General features: G+C 49.3%; 1 protein-coding gene and 1 long non-coding RNA gene across 3 annotated transcripts in view; one reads left to right on the top strand and one right to left on the bottom strand.

Annotated features, from left to right (window-relative positions):
• LOC140469387 (uncharacterized) overlaps window positions 1-18,070 on the top strand; it is a 198,995-nt gene that overhangs the window by 176,802 nt on the left and 4,123 nt on the right. The gene's annotated exons all lie outside the window — the stretch shown is intronic.
• Window positions 3,149-16,142, bottom strand: LOC140469391 (uncharacterized). Its single transcript, XR_011956088.1, has 3 exons — window positions 16,001-16,142; window positions 12,730-12,920; window positions 3,149-3,296 (listed from the first exon to the last, which is right to left on the bottom strand). It is a non-coding gene; the product is annotated as an uncharacterized lncRNA (long non-coding RNA).

Raw genomic sequence — 18,070 nt, 5'->3', positions numbered from 1 at the left:
CAAGACCCCAGCAACTGCTGAAAGCTAAAGCTAAAAATCCTGGTTCTGTGGAAACTTGAACTCACCCGTTCAGGCTGCTTCTATTGTTCCAACTTTAAAAAAAACTTAAGGCCTCACAAGCTGTTTACTCTATTACCTTGAAGCAGACCACCTACTTCCTCTGTCTCAACCTTTCTTCATAAAGGAAAGGACAAAATACACCTCTTAATGCGATTATATCATCACAACTGCTACCATCTAAGTGAAATATAGTTATGAATAATAAAAATGCATGGTGGTTCAATAGAAAAGTAATTAATATACAGGGATGTTCAATCTGCCGGTAACTCATGTTTTGCTTAAGTTTTGGTGCATATAAAATTAACATTGAGATCATGGATCACCATTTTTTTTGGAAATCTCAGTTATATCAGACATTTTTAATCACCATGTTCAGGGATACTATTAAACTCCTCTGGAGCAAGACTCTGGGACTGAGAACCAGGGCTTCTGGCTCAGAGATAGGGACACACCATTGTACCACAAGAGCCCCTAGTACGGATATTTTACAACCAGCCTGATTATTGGTAGCACCTTATATTTGCAAAGCTCAAAGAGGCAGAGTCAGGTACTTGAAGAGACTGCAGTTGATACACTTAATTGTTAACTCAGTCTTCTGAGCTGTTTAACATTCCCACACCAGCTGAGATTCCCATAAAGGACTCCCCTTCTCAACCTCCCTCCTTACCTGAGGTACATTGATCCTCAGGGCAAACCACCACCAGTCATCTCTCTCTCTCTCTTTCTCCAAAGAAACAACAGCCCTATGGTACGGTATGACTATGGTGACTTTACCTTAACAATAGTGTGGTTATTAAGCATTTTCTGACATTCAAAGAACATGTTCACAGACTTTGACTTATTAGCCCTGTAAAGTTGACACACAGGAGAAAGTGAGGATTGCAGATGCTGGAGATCAGAGTTGAGCGTGTGGTGTTGAAAAGCACAGCAAGTCAGGCAGCATCTGAGGAGCAGAAGAGTTGATGTTTCGGGCAAGAGCCCTTCATCAAGAATGAGGCTTGTGAGCCAAGGGGGTGGAGAGATATATGGGAGGGGGTGGGGCTAGGGGGAAGGTAGCTCAGAGTGCGCTAGGTGAGATGGAGGTGGGGGTAATGGTGATAGGTCGGAGAGGAGGGTGGATCAGATTGGTGGGAAGGAAGATGGACAGGTAGGATAGATTATGAGGACAGTGTTGAGTTGGAAGGTTGGAAGTGGGATAAGGCGGTGGGAGGGGAAATGGGGGAACTGGTAAATTCCACATTGATGCCATGTGGTTGGAGGGTCCAAGGCAGAAGATGAGGCATTCTTCCTCCAGACGTCGGGTGGTTAGGGAGTGGCGATGGAAGAGGCCCAGGATCTGCATGTCCTTGGCGGAATGGAAGGTGGTGTTAAAATGTTCGGCGACAGGGTGGTGGGGTTGATTGGTTTGGGTGTCCCGGAGATGTTCTCTGAATCGCTCTGCAAGTATGCGTTCAGTCTCCCCAATGTAGAGGAGACCACATCAGGAGCAATGGATACAGTAAATGACATGTGGAAGTGCAGGTAAAACTCTGAAGTGGAAGGCTCCTTTGTAGCCTTGGATAGAGGTGAGGGGGGAAGTATGGGCATAGGGTTTGCAATTTCTGCGGTGGCAGGGGAAGGTGCCGGGAAGGGAGGGTGGGCTGGTTGGGCGGGCGTGGACCTGACAAGAGAATGGTGGAGGGAATGATATTTACGGAACACAGATAGGGGTGGGGAGGGAAATATACCTATGGTGGAGGGGTCCATTTATAGGTGGTGGAAATGGTGGAGAATGATTCAAAGTTGGTGGGGTGAAAGGTGAGGACCAGGGCTGATCTGTCCTTGTTGCGTTTGGAGGGTGGAGTTCGAGGGTAGAGGTGTGGGAAGTGGATGAGATGTGCTGGAGGATATTATCGACTATGTGGGAAGGGAAATTGCAGTCTTTGAAGAAGGAGGCCATCTGGTGTGTTCTGTAGTGGAACTGGTCCTCCTGGGAGCAGATGCAGTGGAGGTGGAAGAATTAGAAGTAAGGGATAGCGTTTTTACAGGATGGAGGGTGATAGGAGGTGTACTCCAGGTAGCTGTGGGGGATGGTGGGTTTGTAGAAGATGTTTGTATTGAGTCGGTCACCGTTGAAGGCAATGGAAAGGGGTAGCCACGGGTATCTGCATAAATCTTAGCAATGCCTGTCTCTTTGTTGGGTACATGGAACAGTCCATCTTCTGCAGTTACACCGGCACCATTCCCCACCTTTTCCTCTGCTACATTGATGACATTATCAGCGCCAACTTGTGCTCCCACGAGGAGGTTGAGTGGTTCATCAACACATTCCACCTTGACCTTAAATTTACCCGGATCATCTCAGACACCTCCCTCCCTTCCTGGACCTCTCCATCTCCACCAACAGTGATTGACTCAACACAGACATCTTCTACAAACCCACCGCACAAGTATTCCTGAGGACTGTGGGGAATTCAGAGAAGAGGTGTTGGAGCGAACAGCATTGGGGGAAAATGCCAGAGAACCCAGTGGAATGGCTGATCTTCATAAGTTAAAGATAAAGCCTGGGAAGAGAAAATAGTTGAGAGGTCAGGGACCATTGGTCAAAATTTTAATCATGGGCTTAGACTGCAAGCACAGAAAGACCATGTGTCTTTTACTCATTTTGGCCCACTTTTATTAGAACAGCAATTCACCACAGCTCAAAATGAGCAAAAGCCTAGCACAGACAATGACATGCCTACCACCGCCAATGAGAGAGAGGTAACGGTTAGTTCAGATGGCTCGTATTCAAAGCAGAGTGACATCAACAGTGAGGACTCAATTCCCAGCCCAGCTGAGGTTACCACCTTCTCAACCTCTCCCTTTGCCTGAGGTGTGGTGACCCTCAGGTTAAACCAGCACCAGTCATCGCTTCCTCTAATGAGTGGGACTATGGCCACTTTATACATGCAAAGTCCTGTGGAAAAATATCGCCACCACAAATTGTATCAATAAAATATTTAGCATTCCATAGCTAACCAGACACAAAGATGCTGTGTTAGCCAGAATTGTAATGTAACTAAAGAAACACTTGCCTTTGCAACTTTCCAAATGAAGTGAAGACCTTTGAATGAAGGCAGATGCCACCAATCCTTCTTGAACCACGCAACTTCAACTCCGGGTCTTGCAAAGCTTTTCCCCAGATTTCTCAGGATTGTTGCTGGGATTAAGGGCCCACCAGAAATGAACACTTCCATTCTGTTTCAGGGGAATACCTGAAACAGTAATACTCCAGATGCTGATAAACTTGCTGCACATTCCCGAGCATTTGCAGAGTTTTCTTTTAACTTTTTTTCACAATTTTCTCAGTGAATATTGTGCTGTGCAAAATGTTGGTCCTCTCATGCCTCAGCCAGAACTTGCTTCTTGGCCCAAGAATGAATCTACATAGAATCACAGAATGGCACAGAGTAGAAGGAGACCATTCAGCCTGCCATGTCTGTGTTAGCTCTCTGCAAATGCAACTTTACCTTGTTCCAAACCCCAGCACTTTCCAAGTGGCTCTGCTATTTTTCTTTTTTTCACATCATTACTCAATTCCTTTTCGAAAGCCATGCTTGAACCTATCACCACCGCATTCTCAGACAGTGTATTCCAGGTCCTACCCACCCGCTGTGTAAAAAGGGCCTTTTGTCAATCACCTTAAATTGGTGTCCTCAAGTTTTCGAAGAACAATTTCTCCCTATTCACCACATTTTCTTCAGCAGGTTTATCTATCAGTTTAAAATTTAATTGTGGTTTGGTACCTTTCCCTGCCTTTAGCTTTAGTAAATCAAAGGAGGATATTCTGCAATGTTCTGCACGTGAACAGCAAAAGCAAAGCTTGTGAAAGGCCATTGGGAGTGCAGTGGATAGTGCAAGATTGACATATTCAGGGATAATCACACTCCAATCCTCTTCACCATCTCTTGTTTTCAATAACACAGCTCTTGAATCTCTGCTTTCTGACTGTGTGACCTTCACAGCCTTTTGGAGTTCTTTTCTACCTGTTTGTTCAGTACGATGCCAGCACCAAAAGGGCATTTAAAAATAAACTCTGCTTTTAGGTAATACAGTTCAATTGCCAAGATCAGACGCCATTTTCTCCCAGTATTTAACACTGAACAGTTGGTTAATAACTTACAGTTTAATGCTTAAATTTCAAATGAGGACAGTGTCTTTGTGAGGATTCAGACTGTCTGGATGTTTGAGCCTCACGTTTCTTCCGCTTCCTTCGACTACATTGTTACAAAAAGGGTCATGAACTCTGGCTGCATGTGTTGCTGCAGGTTTCAACACATCCTTCACATGCTCACCATCAGCCACCAGAAAGAAAAGAAAACTTGCATTTATCTAGCGCCTTTGATGACCATAGGAAATCCCATGGGCTTTTACTTTACAATAAAATACTTTAAAAGTCCAGTCACTGTTTTAATGTAGAAAACACCAGAGCCAATTTGCTCACAGCAAACTCCCACAAATAGCAATGCATCAAGCTAATAATGACTACATAAGCCGTGTTTGTTGAGGGATTTTATTTACTCCAGATAGCTTCCCTGCTCTTCTTCAAAATAGTATCATAGATATTTTACATATGCAAAGAGGAAGAAATGGCCTTTCTGAAAAAAAAACTCTTCCCAACAGCATTCTCATACAATGGAGTGGGAGCCTAATAAATTTTGTGCTCAAGGGCCTAGAAGCAGGACTTCAACTCATAACCCGCTGCCTCATGGGTAAAAGTGCTACCAACAGCTGATACGTCCAATCTTGCAGCATTCCCATGGCAACCACATCACCAAACGAACTAGTAACTGACTTGATGCTTCGTGAAGAATAGTCAAAGAGCCAATCCATTTGGATTGTTAATCTCAACATTGAGCTACACCTGATTTCTCAACCATCTGAAGAAAAGGCAAATAACTCTTTCTTTCCAACTCCAGTGTTTTTATAATACTAACTTCAAGTGTTCTTTTTTTAAAGTGTGTCTTCCTTTCCCTACTTTCTCTGATTCTGCTAAAATTTCCCTCCTGGGTTTCTTAATAGTCATGGTCTGGAGATTAGTCTTTCATTCCTGGTGACTTGGCAACATTCTTGGAACTCCAGGCCAAGCTGGGAGGAAGAGAAGCCCTAGTTGGAAACAGGACTGCATCATCAATCTAGTCAGTTTAAAGATGGACTTTTCTGGGTGGAATTGCAATGGATGTGAAGGTTATTCTTAAAATCATAAGATGTAGGAGTAGAATTAGGCCATTTGGCCCATTCAAGTCTGCTCTGCCATTTGATCATGGCTGATGCATTTCTCAACCCCATTCTACTGCCTACTCCCTGTAACCATTGATTCCCTTACTAATCATGAACCTATCTATCTCTGTCTTAAATGCACTTAATGACATGACCTCCATAGCCTTCTGCGGCAATGAGTCCTACAAATTCACCACCCACTGGCTGAAGAAATATCCTCCTCATCTCAGTTCTAAAATGTCCCTTCATTCTGAGGCTGTGTTCTCTCTCCTACAATTGGAAACATCTTCTCCACGCCTACTCTGTCCAGGCATCTCCATATTCTGTAAGTTTCAATCAGGGTCCCCATCCTTCAAAACTCCATGGAGTACAGAACCAGAGTCCACAACCGCTCCTCATACAACAAGTCCTTTATCCTCAGCATCTTTCCTGTGAATGCCCTCTGGACTCCCTCCAACACCAGTGCATCCTTGCTTAGATACGGAGCCCAAAACTGCTCACAATATTCCAAATGCATAGAGTCATAGAGATGTACAGCATGGAAACAGATCCTTCGGTCCATGTCGACCAGACATCCCAACCTAATCTAGTCCCACCTGCCAGCACCTGGCCCATATCCCTCCAAAACCTTCCTATTCATATACCCATCCAGATGCCTCTTAAATGATGCAATTGTATCAGTCTCCACCATGTCCTCTGGCAGCTCATTCCATACACATACCACCCTCTACATGAAAACGTTGCCCCTTAGGTCTCTTTTATATTTTTCCCCTCTCACCCTAAACCTATGCCCTCTAGTTCTGGACTCCCCGACCCCAGGGAAAAGACTTTGCCTATTTATCCTATCCATGCCCCTCATCATTTTGTAAACCTCTATAAGGTCACCCCTCAGCCTCCGATGCTCCAGGGAAAACAGCCCCAGTCTGTTCAGCCTCTCCCTGTAGCTCAGATCTTCCAACCCTGGCAACATCCTTGTAAATCTTTTCTGAACCCTTTCAAGTTTCACAATATCTTTCCAATAGGAAGGAGACCAGAATTGCATGCAATATTCCAGCAGTGGCCTAACCAATGTCCTGTGCAGCTGCAACATGACTTCCCAACTCCTGTACTCAATATTTTGACCAATAAAGGAAAGTATACCAAACGCCTTCTTCACTATCCTACCTACCTGTGATTCCACTTTCAAGGGGCTATGAACCTGCACTCCAAGGTCTCTTTGTTCAGCAACACTCCCTAGGACCTTACCATTAAGTGTATAAATCCTGCTAAGATTTGCTTTTCCAAAATGCAGCACCTCGCATTTATCAGAATTAAACTCCATCTGCCACTTCTCAGCCCATTGGCCCGTCTGGTCCAGATCCTGTTGTAATCTGAGGTAACCCTCTTTGCTGTCCACTACACCTCCAATTTTGGTGTCATCTGCAAACTTACTAATTGTACCACTTATGCTCGCATTCAAATCATTTATGTAAATGACAAAACGTAGAGGGACCAGGACCGATCCTTGTGGCACTCCAATGGTCACAGGCCTCCAGTCTGAAAAACAACCCTCCACCACCACCCTCTGTCTTCTACCTTTGAGCCAATTCTGTATCCAAATGGCTAGTTCTCCCTGTATTCCATGAGATCTAACCTTGCTAATCAGTCTCCCATGGGGAACCTTGTTGAACGCCTTACTGAAGTCCATATAGATCACATCTACTGCTCTGCCCTCATCAATCTTCTTTGTTACTTCTTCAAAAAACTCAGTCAAGTCTGTGTGACATGATTTCCCACGCACAAAGCCATGTTGACTATCCCGAATCAGTCCTTGCCTTTCCAAATACATGTACATCCTGTCTCTCAAGATTCGCTCCAACAACTTGCCCACCACCGAGGTCAGACTCACTGGTCTATAGTTCCCTGGCTTGTCTTTACCATCCTTCTTAAACAGTGGCACCACGTTTGCCAACCTCCAGTCTTCCGGCACCTCACCTTTGACTATCGATGATACAAATATCTCAGCAAGATGCCCAGCAATCACTTCTCTAGCTTCCCACAGAGTTCTTGGGTACACCTGATCAGGTCCTGGGGATTTATCCACTTTTAACCTTTTCAAGACATCCAGCACTTCCTCCTCTGTAATATGGACATTTTGCAAGATGTCACCATCTATTTCCCTACAGTCTATATCTTCCATATCCTTTTCCACAGTAAATACTGATGCAAAATATTCATTTAGTATCTCCCCCATTTTCTGTGACTCCACACAAAGGCTGCCTTGCTGATCTTTGAGGGGCCCTATTCTCTCCCTAGTTACCCTTTGTCCTTAATATATTTGTAAAAACCCTTTGGATTCTCAATTCTATTTGCCAAAGCTATCTCATGTCCCTGTTTTGCCCTCCTGATTTCCCTCTGAAGTATACTCCTACTGCCTTTATACTCTTCTAAGGATTCACTCGATCTATCCTGTCTATACCTGACATATGCTTCCTTCTTTTTCTTAACCAAACCCTCAATTTCTTTAGTCATCCAGTATTCCTTATAGCTACCAGCTTTCCCTTTCATCCTGACAGGAATATACTTTCTCTGGATTCTTGTTATCTCATTTCTGAAGGCTTCCCATTTTCCAGCCGTCCCTTTACCTGTGAACATCTGCCTCCAATCAGCTTTTGAAAGTTCTTTGTTGTGGTTCTGTTCGCCGAGCTGGGAATTTGTCTTGCAAACGTTTCGTCCCCTGTCTAGGTTTTTTTAGATTACTTACAGTATGGAAACAGGCCCTTCGGCCCAACAAGTCAACACCGCCCCACCGAAGCGTAACCCACCCATACCCCTACATCTACATCTACCCCTTACCTAACACTACGGGCAATTTAGCATGGCCAATTCACTTGACCTGCACATCTTTGGACTGTGGGAGGAAACCGGAGCACCCGAAGGAAACCCACGCAGACACGGGGAGAACGTGCAAACTCCACACAGTCAGTCGCCTGAGGCGGGAATTGAACCCGGGTCTCTGGCGCTGTGAGGCAGCAGTGCTAACCACTGTGCCACCGTGCCGCCCCCCTCAGTGACATCCTCAGTGCTTGGGAGCCTCCTATGAAGCGCTTCTGTGATGTTTCCTCCGGCGTTTATAGTGGCCTGTCTCTGCCGCTTCCGGTTGTCAGTTCCAGTTGTACGCTGTAGTGGCCGGTATATTGGGTCCAGGTCGATGTGTTTGTTGATAGAGTCTGTGGATGAGTGCCATGCCTCTAGGAATTCCCTGGCTGTTCTCTGTTTGGCTTGCCCTATAATGGTAGTGTTGTCCTAGTCGAATTCATGTTGCTTGAAACAGCACAGAAGCGCTTCACAGGAGGCTCCCAAGCACTGAGGATGTCACCTAGACAGGGGACGAAACGTTTGCAAGACAAATTCCCAGCTCAGCGAACAGAACCACAACAATGAGCACCTGAGCTACAAATCTTCTCCCAAACTTTGAAAGTTCTTGCCTAATACCATCAAAATTGGCCTTTCCCCAATTTAGAATTTCAACTTTTAGACCTGGTCTATCCTTTTCCATCACTATTTTAAAACAAATAGAATTATGGTCGCTGGCCCCACTGACACCTCAGTCACCTGCCCTGCCTTATTTCCCAAGAGTAGGTCAAGTTTTGCATCTTCTCTAGTAGGTACGTCCACATACTGAATCAGAAAATTGTCTTGTACACACTTAAGAAATTCCTTTCCATCTAAACCTTTAACATTATGACAGTCCCAGTCGATGTTTGGAAAGTTAAAATCCCCTACCATACCTGGGTTCAATTCCCGCCTCAGGCGACTGACTGTGTGGAGTTTGCACGTTCTCCCCTTGTCTGCGTGGGTTTCCTCCGGGTGCTCCGGTTTCCTCCCACAGTCCAAAGATGTGCAGGTCAGGTGAATTGGCCATCCTAAATTGCCTGTAGTGTTAGGTAAGGGGTAGATGTAGGGGTATGGGTGGGTTGCGCTTTGGCGGGGTGGTGTGGACTTGTTGGGCCGAAGGGCCTGTTTCCACACTGTAAGTAATCTAATCTAATCTAATCTAATCATAACTACCCTATTATTCTTACAGATAGCTGAGATCTCCTTACAAGTTTGTTTCTCAATTTCCCTCTGACTATTGGGGGTCTATAATACAATCCCAATAGGTGATCATTCCTATCTTATTTCTCAGTTCCACCCAAATAACTTCCCTGGATGTATTTCCGGGAATATCCTCCATCAGCACAGCTGTAATGCTATCCCTTATCAAAAATGCCACTCCCCTAACACAACTGATCTCTTGGAAGCTGACGTACCCCTCGTTGTATTCAAGCCAGTCTCAATACCACAAATGTTGCTGTTCGTGCTACGTTCCCCTGAGAATCCATCACCCCCTACATTTTCCAAAACAGCTACCTGATTGAAATGGGTATATCCACAAAAGACTCCTGCACTAGCTGCCTACCTCTCTTGCCCTTCCTAGAGTTAACCCATCTATGTGACTGTATCTGAGACTTTCCCCCCTTCCTATAACTGCCATCCATCACATACTGTTGCTGTTGCAAATTCCTCATTGCTTCTATCTGTCTCTCCAACTGATCCATTCGATCTGATAAGATTCGCATCCAACAGCATTTATGGCAGATATAATCCGCAGTAACCCTTAAACTCTCTTTAAACTCCCACATCTGACAAGGAGTAAATCTCACTGCAAAGACCATTTTTGCTCCTTCACAATCTACAGACCCAGAAAATAGCACCATCTTATTCCTCTACAAACACTGCCCCCAGGTTAAATTAATAGCTCTGGATTATATTTTAAATTTAATCAAGAGACTTATCTCCAAAAATCATATAATCAAGAAAGAATCCACTATGCTCACTACTGCAGCCTTTCTCTTGGACAGACTTAAAACAACAATTAACTTATCTGATTCTGTGCTGTGAACTTCGCCCAACAGTTCCTCCAAGATTAGTTGTGAAATTCACTGTTTGTTAATTTTCCGAGATGCACTTCGATGTCCAGAGATACACGAATTCAAACAGCAAAGACGGTAACTGTGCAGGTTCTCTCTCTCTCTCCTGCACTGACCTCACCAGGTGCTTCCTTTGTCTGCTCTTCTCCCTTTTAAAACTGCTGTTGTTTTGACATTTTTTTTCCAAAGTTCCAAAACAATGCAACAACATATAAAACTGTAATTGCTGCTCCTGGAATTCTGACCAGATTTTACACAGCCTCAGCAGTACATTTCCTCTCTTGTATTCTAGCCTTCTCAAATTGAGTACCAACATTGCATTTGCCTTCCAAACAGCCAAATGAACCTGCTTGTTAGCCTTAAGAGAATCCTGTACTCAGATTCCTTAGTTCCTTTATGCTTTAGATTTCCAAATGTTTCCCTGTTTAGAAACAGTCTGCATCATTATTCTTCTGACAAAGCGTATAACTTCATACTTTTCCACAGTGTATTCCGTCTGACATTTCTTTGCCCACTCTCCTAATCTAGAAGGTCCTTCTGCAGCCTCCCTGCCTTCTCGATACTACCTGTCCCTCCACCAATCTTTGTCATCTGTAAAGTTGGTAGCAATGCCTTCAGTTCCTTGGGCCAGATCATTAGTGTACAACATGAATAGTTGTGGTCCCAACACAGACCCTTGTATAACTCCAATAGTCACCAGCTGCCATCTTGAGAAAAACCCCATTATCCCCACTGTCTGCCTTCTGCCAGTCAACCAATCCTCTATCCATAGCAGTACCTTCCCCTGAACACCATAGGCTCTTATCTTATTTAGTAGCCTCCTCTGTGGCACCTTATCAAAGGCCTCCTGGAAATCCAAATAGATCATGTCCACTGGCACTCCTTTGCCTAACTTCCTCATTATCTCCTCAATGAATCCTAACAGATTTGTCAGGCATGATCTCCCCTTGACAAAGCTCTATTTTACCATGCATTTCAATGCATTAGAGTCCTTAATAATAGACTCTAAAATCTTACCAATGACCAAGATCAAGCTAACCAGCCTATAATTCCTCATCTTCTGCCTTCCTCCTTTCATAAACAGGAGTGCTGCATTAGCTATTTTCCAGTCCTCTGGGACCCTCCCTGACTACAGTGATTCCTGAAAGATCACTACCAATTCCTCCACAATGTCCACAGCTTTCCGTTTTCCCATGTGGAGTAGTCTTATTAGACTTAATGTGATAGCTGGTCTATTGGAATTCTAGTGAACTAGATGGAGAACAGCCAGGTGGCTGAGCAGACATCAGGGAGTTCTCAATGCAATGTGTGAGCAACAATATCTATGACAATGTGCATGAGGATCTGCCAGAAATTCTAGACTACAAGTGTTTAGTTAGAACCCTTAGGGTTTACTCGAAGCTGAGGAAATTTAAGCTCCATTTCATGACTACTCAACGGAGAGGCAATCAGGCCTTTCAAGACCAGGAATTGAAAGCAACAGTTAAGTCAAATCTCCAGACTATTTGACTTATGGATGTCCATGAGGGAAGGAAACTTTTCAGTCCTATGGGTCTGGCCTATCTGGCCTGGGCTATGGGTGAGCCCAGACTCTTGGCTTAAGGCAGCATCCAAGGAGAAGGCAAATCGACGTTTCGGGCATAAGCCCTTCTTCAGGAATGAGGAGGGTGTGCTAAGCAAGCTAAGATAAAAGGTAGGGAGACCTCCCTACCTTTTATCTTAGCCTGCTTGGCACACCCTCCTCATTCCTGGCCTCCCTATCTTTTATCTTAGCCTGTTTGGCACACCCTCCTCATTCCTGAAGAAGGGCTTGAAGGTGGGTTTTAACCGCCCTGTGTTTACCGTGGAGCAAGGCCCACATCGGGAGAACCAGCAGTATCCATTTTAAGTCAGCAGTATCCATTTTAAAGCAAACAGTATTCATTTTAAGACAGCAGCTGCCAGCCCGACCACGTGATCGGGAGAAGGGGGCCCAAAGACAGATCCAAATACACACCGGACCAGACACTAGTCAGGACTCCAGACAATGGTCATGACTCACAGATCGAAACCCATCTTATAATCTCGTCAAGGTTCCAACTGACACACACCCATAACCTGATCATGCAAAACAGTCCTACACAAAAGGCAAACACCAAACAAACAGGATGAACCTAACAGACACTTTGGAAGTAACATGGGGGGTGCTAGCCTCCAGCCCTCACGGAGAGACAAGCAGATAGCACCCGGACCCATTTACGTAAAGGTAAACAGCACACCTTTTGTGTATGCTGCCGACTCTCCGAGGACGGCAGGAAGCTGGACATTCACACATACTCCAGCCATGATTACCACCATTCACACTCATTCATACCCAATCTCCTACATCCTGACTCATGAAGTATATAACTTGTAACATCGCGCAGGAAACGTTAGAGTGATCGAGATTCGGACCTCGGTTGGTCTCCGCCGGCGTTAAATACTTCAATAAAGTTACCGATTGTCGAACCGCACTCTGGGCTCAGACTGAGATCATTTCATCCGCGCTAACAATTGGGAGCTCGTCCGGGATACGACAGCTGCTGGATCTCTGCGAAGGCTCTGGGTGAGTATCTTTACTCTTTTACCTCCTCTGTAAAAGTTCCCCAGAGCACTGCAAGGGACTCCGCTGCCGGCCGTTATCCGAACCTGTGAACAGAGTGGGTCCGGCAGTCAGGTAACGATAGAGTACTCTGTAAGAGTGTGTGTGTGTGTGTGTGTGTGTGTGAGTGATCCTCCGCGGGTGGGCGATTGGAGTCGCGAAGTACTGGTAAAGATATGCATGAGACTGTTTTGATTTTCGTTTACTGTCATTTATTGTTGACGTGTTCTAGTGACTGATGGACTGAATTTCCCTGGACCGATGACTTTAGGTACGAGACCCCGACAGATTGACCCCCCCCATGTAAAACACCGACAAACAAAGCCTTCCTGGATAACCTCTGTGGTGGGAGTTTAGGGGATCCCATTGTACGTTGAGCCTGGTTTTTTATTTTGGCGCCATTCCTTAAGTCCGCGGTAGGGTCTGGAAGGTCTACGCGTGCGACACGACGGGAAGTCCTCCAAACCAGCCCGACGAGCGGAGCCTCTGGGCCAAGCTTTTGCCCATTGCCTCCGCAGTCCCGGGTGGTGGCCTCTGTGGGATTAGCGCGGAGAGGTCTGAGTTCACCCCCCCCCCCCCCCCGCACACGGGCCCCTGGTTCACGCCCGGTGCCAGCGGGTACACATGGCCGCTGAACTTCAGACGGTGAGAGAAAGACTCACGGGTTTTTTTAAGGTTGCGCGCCCTGGTACAGGCCCGCACCGCGCCCTTTTTATTTCATTTTTGTTTTTTAGTGGTCTGCGCTCACGCCGATCCCCCCCCCTTGCACATGGGCCCCTGGTTCACGCCTGGTGTTCGTGGGGCACGCACGGTCGTTGGGCGTTAGGCAGTGAGAGTGAGACTCACAGTAACCCAGGGTCGCGCGATCGGATATAGACACGCGCCCCGTTTGTACCTAACCCACACCTGCCTTCGTCGACCCGGGGGGCTAGGGTCCGATTTCAGGGAGTGGGCTTCCCGACTGGGAGGTGAATAAGTTAGCGCCAGTTAAATCTCTTGCGCTCCTACGCTGGTAGTTTTGTTATTTTCAAGTCCTCTTTCCATTACGCCCGCTGCGCCACCACTACCCCCCCCCCCCCCCCCACCATGTCGGGCTGCACAGCAGGCGATTTAGAATGGGGGCCAGAAGGCTCCCTTACTCGTTTCATAGCCGACGAGAATAGAAAGGTCATCAAGGCTATGCTCCGATCGGGCTGGCGGCCCGCCAACCCGCTGGATGCCCAGTGGGAGTGGTGGGTCCACCAGAAAAGGGATCGATACGAGAAAGCCTGCGTTCTTGTGCTTCAGGCACATGTTAGGCTCGCTAGTAAGGTCCAACTATACGTGCAAGATAAGCAGAAACAGGCCTCAGAACACCTCGAAGCCCAGACGCTTGCCAACCGTACGATCCTACTGACATTATCTGAGCCTCCAAGTGCCCCGCCGTCCCCCACCTGGGACTGGGAGGGGCTCGTGGACAATACAGGCCCCCGGGAATCACACGCGAGCCTAGCTCGCGCCGCCCTGGTTAAAGTTGAATATATCCCCGGGGGTGGGGAGAGGGGGAAACCAGCTTCCCAAACCCACAACCCCAGCCTTAAAATGACATACGTCTCCTTAACCCCGGGTGATACCATGAAACTCCTGGACAGGCTCCCCACCCTCAAGCCCCGCCACAATAACGCTGAATTTTGGCAGAGATGAATTTTAGGGAGATGCTGATCTGCCACAACCTCCACAATAGGGACGTGGCTGGTCTGGTCCGGACCAAACTCCCGGAGAACCTGTGGTCCAGGTTCCGACCTGTGCACCAGAATGGGTCCTGGTGCGCCAACCTCAGTGACAGCCGTCGCGAACAGGAGGCTGCCCTTGCGGACTTTCAGGCCGATGTCAGCGAGGCTTTCGGCCACACGCCGGTCGACTGGAACGCCATTGTGGCCGGCGAGGGTGCTCAGGAATATGGGGTCCATAAGTTTGAGGCCTTCCAGGCGCATAGCGGGATCCCCGATGCTGACAGGCAGAACCCCGCATTTATCCAGCTATATAAGGACGGGTTAGGCCCCACACACCAGGCTGTCCTCCGGACAGGCCTGGTACCCTACATCTCTTTCACGGAGCTTGAGAATTGGGCCATGTCCCTCGATAACCAAGCCCCGGCCACCGTTGCGGCACTTTCGACACCCGAGCCGCTCGTTTGCTACCGCTGCAGACAGACGGGTCACCACAAGTTTTGCTGCCCGCTCTCCTTCTGACGCTCCGGAGACCCCGACTTGGGAGGGGGCAGCCCCGGCCAGTGCAGGGACAACCCGGGTCAGCACCGGGGCCGTTACCCACCGCGGCATGCCCACCGTCGGCGCCCCTCGCGCCCCAGCGAACAGGGAACTCCCAAGCAGGGAACCAACGGCAACCCATGGCCGCAAAAACCCCACGAACCCCGCAGCCCTAGCCCGAAGCCTTCCCCCCCCACCCCCCCACCCCGACTGGGATCAGCTCAGTCGCGGGCAGCTACTCGCCCGGCGTAAGGACTGAGTAGCGTCGGCCCCCGCCGAGGGAGCCGACCCCCGTATCTGGGTTTCTGCATCACTTGGGGGCCGCCGATGCAACATTTTGATAGATACGGGGGCGTCAGTCTCCCTCACCGACCTCGACCTCCCTTCCACCCATCACTCCATTTCCATCACGAGGGTGGGGGGAAGCTCGGTGGTGGCCCGCCGTAGTGAGGCCACCCTTCTGGAGATCGATGACATTCTACTCCCCGTCCACTTCTGGGTTTGCCCGAACTCGGAGGGGACAATCCTGGGCATTGACCTGCTGGGCGAACTGGGAGCGGTGGTGGACGCATTCCACCGGCGCCTCCTATGGACGTCCACAAATCCCATAAGAGCGCCCTTGAGGGTAGATGGGTCCCCACTAGATCGGTCGCTGCACTCTCGCCCTGTGTCCCTATCACCCGGGACTGGACCAGAGACGGCGCCTTCGGAACAGTCTGCCCGGTGGTCCCGGAGGTCTGGGCCACGAACAAGCAGGACTGTGGCCTTGTCCGTTCCCCTCCCGAGCGGATACTAGGCCCTGTACACCCCCCACACCGACAGTACCCGATCAAACCCGAGGTGCTGCGCGCCACGGAGACCATTGTGGCCGAACTCACCAGCCGCGGTGTCTTGCGACCCGCGGTGTCCACTACCAACTCCCCCATATGGCCAGTCCATAAGCCGGATGGGAGCTATCGGCTCACCATCGATTGTGCAGCACTCAACCGAGTCACACCTAAAGAGCACCTCATTGTTGCCAGCCCGTCCACCATGTTTAACGGCCTAGAGCCTTCCCACCGGATCTTTATGGTCCTGGTCGTGGCAAACAGCTTCTGGTCCATCCTGCTGCACCGTGACTCTCAGGACAAGTTTGCCTTCACGCTGCGAGACAAGCAATACACATGGACCCGGCTGCCACAAGGCTTTCACAACAGCCCCAACATTTCCCACAGGGTCATGAGTTGGACCCTCGAGGAATGCGACCTATCCCCTTGCTCTAGCACCCTCTTACAGTACGTGGACGGCCTCCTGATCGCGTCCACGGACGCACGCTCCCACCTGGGAGCCATGACCACCGTCCTGCGCACCCTCGCCCAGGCAGGTTTTAGAATCAGCCCCACAAAGGCCCAGATCGGCCTGGCCACAGTCCGATACCTGGGCCACGACATTAGCCAGGGCAGCAAGACCCTGCCTCCTGATCGTAAGTTGGCCATCGCCGACATGCCACGGCCGGACACGGTCAGGGGTATCCGCCGCATTATGGGCCTTTTCAACTACTGCCGCGCCTTCATAGCGCATTTCGCCACCATCGCTGAGCCCCTTGTAAAGGGGGGTAGGCCCTGGGCAGAGAGGGTGGAGTGGGGCCCCAAGCAAGACGATGCCTACTCCAAGCTAAAAACCCACCTCCTCGGTGCCCCGGCCCTGCGCCTTCCCGACCTCTCTAAGCCCTTTCACGTCTTTTATAGCCTGGAAGGGGGGTTCTATACCGCCATGGTCACCCAACTCTCCGGGGACCGCATGAAGCCCGTAGGGTACTACTCTACGAAGGAGTCCCCGGTCGTGAGGGAGATGCACCGCTGCGTGGCCGCACTTGACTGCGCCGCGTGGGCGGTCCATGTGTGCGAGCCGGTCACCATGTCCGGTCAGATCATCCTACACACCGGACACACTATAGTGGAGCTCCTGAATACAGGACGCCTCCAAACCGTCTCTGACGCCTGTAGGGCAACCTGGGAGGCAGTCCTCCTCCCCCAGGACCAATCCATTAGAATAGTTAGGGACACAGGAACGAACCCCGCGGACGGGATTATAACTGTAGGGGAACCCCACCACTGCCAGGCCGTCATGGATTCGGCTGAGGAGGACTACATTGCCGATAGTCCTATCTCGGACCCCGACCTGGTCCTATATGTTGACGGCTCACGCCAGTTGGTTGAGGGGTCCTACCGGACGGGTTGGGCAGTGGACGACGACACCGGGGCCACCCGAGAACAGGGGACATTAGACGGCGATACCTCAGCCCAAGTCGTGGAGCTGGTCGCCCTCACGGCAGCGCTCCGCATGGGGGCGGGCAAGCAGGTGAATATTTTCACCGACAGCCAGTACGCCTTTGGGGTAGTCCATGACTACATGACATCATGGAGCCGCCGGGGTTTCGTCACGGCCGGCGGTGGCCAGATAAAACATGAGAACACAGTCCGTGACTTAGTGGCGGCAGCTCGCCTTCCCCTGCTCGCGGCCGTTGTAAAAATCAAGGCGCACCAGCGGGCTACCACCACCGAACAGTTAGGGAACCATTGGGCTGACCAGGCCAGCAAGGCTACCGCAGGTGCCCCTCTACCCCCCCCGTACGTGCTGCACCTGTGAATGAAGTCCGGGACGTTAACGTCCTGGACGTCCAGAATGGCACTCAGCCCGAGGAAAGGGAGGACTGGAGGGCAAGGGGCGTGATCCCTGACCCCGATGGGGTATGGCGCTGCGACGGCAAGATAGTGGCCCCCCGCAGCAATCAGAACAACCCTGATACAACTACATCACGAGCCCGACCACGCAGGCCGGGAGGGGACCCTCGCGAGGCTGCAGACCGACTGGTGGTGGCCCGGACTTGGCCGCAACGTGGCCAAGCACTGCCGCCGGTGCATTGTCTGCGCCCAACATAACCCAGGGAGGCCCTTGCGCATTCCTAT

This window comes from Chiloscyllium punctatum, chromosome 49, assembly GCF_047496795.1.
Source record: "Chiloscyllium punctatum isolate Juve2018m chromosome 49, sChiPun1.3, whole genome shotgun sequence".
Lineage (NCBI taxonomy): Eukaryota > Metazoa > Chordata > Chondrichthyes > Orectolobiformes > Hemiscylliidae > Chiloscyllium > Chiloscyllium punctatum.
The sequence above is the reverse complement of the archived record's forward strand: the minus strand, read 5'-3'. Positions and strand labels throughout refer to the sequence as shown.